Here is a 7,103-nt window from a genome sequence, read left to right as displayed (position 1 = left end):
TAAAATGACGGTCCATGAAACCTTCAGTGGACCAGTTTTCCCTATAAATTGTGTTAACATAGGAAATTTGCAAGTGTCGAAAGAAGAGCGAAAATGGTCATATGTTTATCCACTACGCAAGGGGCCTGTCTGAGGACGGATGTTCCCTCCTGAGAAGTTTGAAAAAAATTTCCAAATGAAGGTCCAATTCAAGCCATTTGGTGTATCATTTTTACACCATTCAAATCAATTGCTTAAAAAAAAGGGCCCGAACTCAATTTGCAAAATTTAAAATTCGTAAACATGGTAGAAACATGCATAGGCCTAAATCGATGTAGGCCTACTATGGAGTCCGTCTTAATCATGACTTTGGTGGCAAAATGTGACGGACCCTGCATATCGGCGGGCCCGCAGTAATTTTCACATGCTTTTAGGATGCGAACCCACCTTCAAGCAATGTCTAAAATAATCGCACGGCGGTGAGGCCATTATTCCGCCTTTTTTCCCCTTTCCTTCTCTTCTCTCTTTTCTTTTTTTTTTTTTTTGGGGGGGGGGGCGGGGGTAGTGGGCCAGTTGGCGCTCCCCCCTGAATCCGCGCCTGAAACGAGTAGGATGTGTTTGTTCAGGGGATGCAGGGTACGTGTGGCTGTAGGCCTACAGTACCACATGACTAAACTTACTCTTCGTGGGAGTACGAATACAACACAGGTGATAATAAAACCAGTAGCAAACATCACTTTAATCAACTAGATGCAACAAGTTTACAACTTTCTTTTTAATTAAAGCCTTATTAATGTACGATCGTTAGTACGAATTTTTAGATTTTTCTTTTTTTCTTCCAAAATTATAAAATAGTTAGGCCTAAAGGCCCATTCAGTGAGTTGCTCATCAGGACGATCGTAAAAATCATCAAAATTCAGATTTTTGTACCTTTGTCATTGTCATAGATGTGCTAAACATAGCCTGCGAGTGGTTACACGAATCTGTAATTTAGATACTGACAGTAACTTCGTCCAAAAAAACGGGAAAAAAAACAGCAGTAGGCCTACTGCAGTTTTTTTTATAGTTTTTTGCCAAATTACAATTAAAATGGCGACGACCATAAATACGGACATATTTACAGGCAAGAATTGTTTCAAGTGAAATGGACCGGATTTACTTATGTGAGTAAAAATACATTAGTGGCATATTAATTATGCTCCAACATACACTGTCAACGTTCCAACTTTAGTTGATTTTGTGCAACAAGTTGCGACAAATTAACATTTTTGTCCCAAACACATGTACTTGTGATAGCGTTTACATGATAATTCGGTGTTAGTGTTTTACTGAGATGGCGACTCTAAAAATCGCCTAGAACTAAAAACCAAGCATTACTTATCATTAAGATTTTACTGTTTCAAACCTGAAACAGATGTGCTGGCTAGCGAACACAAATTTTGCATATCATTGTCAACTGGAAGGGGAAAAAACAAGTTTATTTTCTTTAATAATGATAAGTCATGCCAAGCATGTGTTTTCAAAGCTGTGCATAATTAATGCATTTCCAAAAAAAATGTATATTTTGGTACTTTAGGGTCTGACATTAATGCTTAATGTGTGCGTGTGATTGGTTTCACGGTAGCAATTCTGAAATTTTACTCCAATTTGTAAAAGTGCCCCCATGTACCGCTTTTGGGCATGTACCTTTAAAAGCATGTAAGCTACATCGATACCGATGCCACCAATAGAACGAGAAGATTTGCCCCTTCATTTTGCATACCACTTTGACCAATTTTTTTTTTCTCATTTCTTCACAAAATGCAAAAAACCCGCAAAAAATGCGATGGGTGTAGTACCCCTTAATGAATAGTATAGTAATCCTTGTTCAAAGGGACGGACGGAACAGACTAATTTAAGGTAAAATCAGGACAAGCAACACAAAAATTTTACCAAACCTTTTGAATTAACCCTCTAACCATGCCAAATACAATTTCTCAATAACAGGGATCTAGCCCCCTTGGAACACCAAGGATGGTGATTGTTCATCGTCATTTGTTATCATCTCACTCCCTAAGCGTCTCATCCCTTTTTGTTGGTATATAATTCGATTGCCTTATATTACTTTTTTCCCTCTTATATATTTAAAACTTTATAGGTTTTGTAATAATCTACTTTCTAGTATTTCATATAAAAAAACAGACATCTCCATATTGCATATACACGTTTCTCCTTCATCTTCTTGTTCGTCTTTTTCGTTATGTTTTTACTTGCTATAAATTTCCATATTGCACTATATTATGAGCCCTGTATGTCACCTATAACATTCTTTGGAATGCATATCTAGTGATGTATCATACATGTTTAACGATGTTTTCTGCGTCCTTTGCCGCGTGTTGAAATGTTATCTTATTTTCCGGGTTCATTCTCTTTTCGTTATATTTTTACTTGCTATAAATTTACATCTTGTTCTAGATTAGGTGCCCTGTATGTCACCTATAACATTCTTTTGAATGCATAGCTATCCAGTGATGTATCATAAATGTTTAAACAATATGTTCTACCTCCTTGCCGTGTATTGAAATATTATCTTATTATCCGGGTTGCTTCATTCTCTTCTTTTCGTTATATTTTTACTTGCTATAAATTTCCATATTGCTCTATATTAGGTGCCCTGTATGTCACCTATAACATTCTTTTGAATGCATCGCTAATCTAGCGATGTGTTATAAATTTTTAAACAATATTTTCCACTTCCTTGCCGCGTGTTGAAATATTATCTTATTTTCCGGGTTTCTTCATTCTCTATTTTCGTTATATTGTTACTTGCTATAAATTTACATCTTGTTCTAGATTAGGTGACCCGTATGTCACCTATTAATATTTTTTTTAATTCATAACGATTCCAATAGTGTATTAGTATATCTTTTAAACGTGTTCTGCATTTTATCAACGTGTATTCAAAATAGTAATCGAACGCTGGCATCGAATATATTGCACCTCTGAAAATGACACGTGGCGTGTTTTTTCTATTCTTTATGTTTCGCTCGTCTTAGACTGGTTAAGCGTCATTTGCTTTCTCGTTCATGTATTTATTTATCATGGTTATCATACACTAGTTGATTTATCATACATAAGATGTTTGTCACCCAAGATCCTTATTTTGCAATTAGAACAGAAACGATTTTGTTACTTATTTTGAAATAACAAAGCCATTTCGAACTAGAAATTCAATGTTTGAGGCTTACAATATAGCTCTCACCCAAAGCCTTAGGACCCCGATCCCATTTAAAAAAAGGTCATATTCTCACCTTATGTCCCCTACTTAAGGTCCATAAAGTCCATCTCTCACCCAATGACCTTTGTACATTTTGCTTACACCGAATGCCAAAAATCATGTTCTCACCCAATGCTCCGTTATTTTAAATCCCCCTTTGAAAGTGTTAGCCCTTCACCTATATATATATAACCATTTTATATTGATATATATCCCCGGGTGTCACACAAAGACAAAACTAAGAAAAAATACACTTCCTTATCAGTAGTAGGACATATTACAGTCCTTGTCATATTGAAAAAATCCCTGCAAGGTCCCGAACGGCACAATATCAATTTTGTTTACGGATTTAAGTTACGAATCATGTTTTCAATAAGTGATAATTGGTTTACTACATAGGTGATCAGTACTGTAGACCAAAACGTTGTTACATTTATAGAATAAGTTGATAGCTTTGTTACCTCAGGAAAGTTGAAAAAGAAGGAGGAAGAACGGAATTATATCCTTGCGATAATCCCGTAGGTTATCCTGTCGCACCTATTCATAGTCCTTTATTCTCAAGTAGCTACACATCTACTTGAAAGTAGCCTTTGATGTGATGTGCCTTGCCGACTACGGTTGATTAATTTTCACTCCAGAATTGAAACCATATCCAATGTTTCTATAGATAATTCCTTGAAAGAAAGAAATGTAGTTTTGTAAAGATTCCAAAAAACAAAAAAATCCGCCCATTTTGGAATATTAATTATTTAGGAGAGTGTTTTAGGATTTTGTTAGAAACGGGATGATTTTTGATCATCTATATTTTATTGTTTTAATGTATTTTCCTGTCATTTCCTGCAAACCTAATAAAGATATTTTGATAATTGAAAATAGTCTGTATCATAAATCGTAGAGGTTGAAAGCGTAACCAAGCGTGCAAAATTATTATTTGCCATGGAACTTCGGTCATATTTTATTTGAAATAAACTGGATGTTAGGATCTGCATGCATGGTATGCATGGTATTGATGGTATACAGACACTGACCTTTCCCTAAAACCAGTAAGCAGCAACTTGTGTATCACACCCGTCATGGGTTCGAACCCTTTTGTTGTATTTTATTGTTAAACCTAAATAGCGTGATTGCTTTTGAATGAGCGGCAACACACATATTTTGTTTGAGGATAGCTGGATCTATCTCCTTCTGGGTCACTCCATATGAAATCAAGGAGTCGCCCCACCTGACCCCCTCAGATTTGCTTTATATTTTAGTCAGATGTTGTACCCGTAAAAATATTAAAAACCTGCAAATTTGAGGTCTGTATCTCTTACAGATTTTCTGTGGCAGCCATATAAAGTTGGAGTAGGGGGGTCTAAATTTGGACCCAAAAGTTGCCCTTTAAACAAATTTCATCTTTGGGAGGCTGTGCCTTCTTTATAAAAAGAGAGAGGTCTGAAACTTTGTGTACACACTAACTGCATGCCCAATTTGTCAAAAAATAAAAAAAAAAAAATTTCTGTAATTGCGTGTTGTGTCACGGGGTCATTAAATATGCAAGAAAAAATGTAATGTTTTGTAAACTGGCAAGTTTAGCCCCTCTAATTTCACATTTTTTGTCAGATTAATAATCTTTTGTTGTCACTGATGCTATATATAGGATAAATACAATGCATATCCAAAAAATTGAGGTCACAACTCATTTACATTTCGAACAGCGCCCTCACGAAGATGAAATTTATTGCAAATTCAACATTTTCAGGGGCCCAAAGTCGATGTGGTCCACCTTCAAAATTTATAAAACATCACTTTTATATAACTACTTGTCTTAAATTACAACTTTGCTAAGTCCCAGTAATTGTATAGGTTGACTTCATATAAAATGACAAGCCCAAAGTTGACCATTTTCTAATGATTGCATGTAGTGCAAATGTGCCGAATTCGGAAGGCTTGAAAGTCAAATTGGCCCCAATATTGAAAATAAAATGGAAATAAAAGTAAATAGGGCCAATAACTATGCATCTTGTCATTTATTTTCAATATTGTGGCCATTTTGACTTTTAAACCTTCCGAATTCGGCACATTTGCAGTACATGCAATCATAAGAAAATGGTCAACTTTGGGCTTGTCGTTTTATATGAAGTCAATCTATAAAATTACTGGGATTGAGCAAAGTTGCAATTTAAGACTAGTAGTCATATAAAAGTGATGTTTTATAAATTCGACATCGACTTTGGGCCCCCTGAAAATGGTGAATTTGCATTAATTTTCATCTTCGCGAGGGCCCTGTTGGAAATGTAAATAAATGGTCACCTCAATGTCTTGGATATGCATTGTATTTGTCCTATATATCGCATCAGTGACAACAAAAACAATTAATCTGACAAAAATGTGAATTTAGGGGCTAAACTTGCCAGTATACAAAACATTACATTTTTTTTTGCATATTTAATGACCCTGTGACACAACGAGCAATTACAGACATTTATTTTTTTTTTTTACTTGTTGACAAATTGGACATGCAATTAGTGTGTATACAAAGTTTCAGACCTCTCTCTCTTTTTATTAGGAAGGTACAAGCTCCCAAAGATGAAATTTATTCAAAGGGCAACTTGTGGGTCTAAATTTAGATCCCCCTACTCCAACTGTAAATGGCTACCATAGAAAATCTGTATATATTGAAAATGAAATGGAAATAAAAGTAAATAGGGCCAATAACTACTCATCTAATCATTTATTTTTAATATTGTGGCCAATTTGACTTTCAAGCCTTCCGAATTCGGCACATTTGCACTACATGCAATCATAAGAAAATGGTCAACTTTGGGCTTGTCATTTTATATGAAGTCAACCTATACAATTACTGGGACTTAGCAAAGTTGTAATTTAAGACTAGTAGTTATATAAAAGTGATGTTTTATAAATTTTGAAGGTGGACCACATCGACTTTGGGCCCCTGAAAATGTTGAATTTGCAATAAATTTCATCTTCGTGAGGGCGCTGTTCGAAATGTAAATGAGTTGTGACCTCAATTTTTGGATATGCATTGTATTTATCCTATATATAGCATCAGTGACAACAAAAAAAATAATTAATCTGACCAAAAATGTGAATTTAGGGGGGCTAAACTTGCCAGTTTACAAAATATTACATTTTTTCTTGCATATTTAATGACCCTGTGACACAACGCGCTATTACAGAAATTTTTTATTTTTTATTTTTTGACAAATTGGGCATGCAGTTAGTGTGTATACAAAGTTTCAGACTTCTCTTTCTTTTTATAAAGAAGGCACAGACTCCCAAAGATGAAATTTATTTCAAGGGCAACTTTTGGGTCCAATTTTAGACCCCCCTACTCCAACTTTAAATGGCTGCCACAGAAAATCCGTAAGAGCTACAGACCTCAAATTTGCAGGTTTTTAATATTTTTACAGGTACAACATATGACTAAAATATAAAGCAAATCTGAGGGGGTCAGGTGGGGCGACTCCTTGATTTCATATGGAATGACCCTTCTTTTACATCTTCTCTGGTTACCTAAACCAGGAAAGTTGAAAAAGAAGGAGGAAGAACGGAATTATATCCTTGAGATAATCCCGTAGGTTATCCTGTCGCACCTATTCATAGTCCTTTATTCTCAAGTAGCTACACATCTACTTGAAAGTAGCCTTTGATGTGATGTGCCTTGCCGACTACGGTTGATTAATTTTCACTCCAGAATTGAAACCATATCCAATGTTTCTATAGATAATTCCTTGAAAGTATGACACGTGTGTGTTAAGTACCTGATGTTGTTCTGCAGGGATACCGCACGTGGATACTATAAGAAAGAAATGTAGTTTTGTAAAGATTCCAAAAAATCCGCCCATTTTGGAATATATATTAATTA

The sequence above is a fragment of the Amphiura filiformis genome, unplaced genomic scaffold (genome assembly GCF_039555335.1).
Source record: "Amphiura filiformis unplaced genomic scaffold, Afil_fr2py scaffold_22, whole genome shotgun sequence".
Taxonomy (NCBI): Eukaryota; Metazoa; Echinodermata; class Ophiuroidea; order Amphilepidida; family Amphiuridae; genus Amphiura; species Amphiura filiformis.
This window is presented reverse-complemented; position numbering follows the sequence as displayed.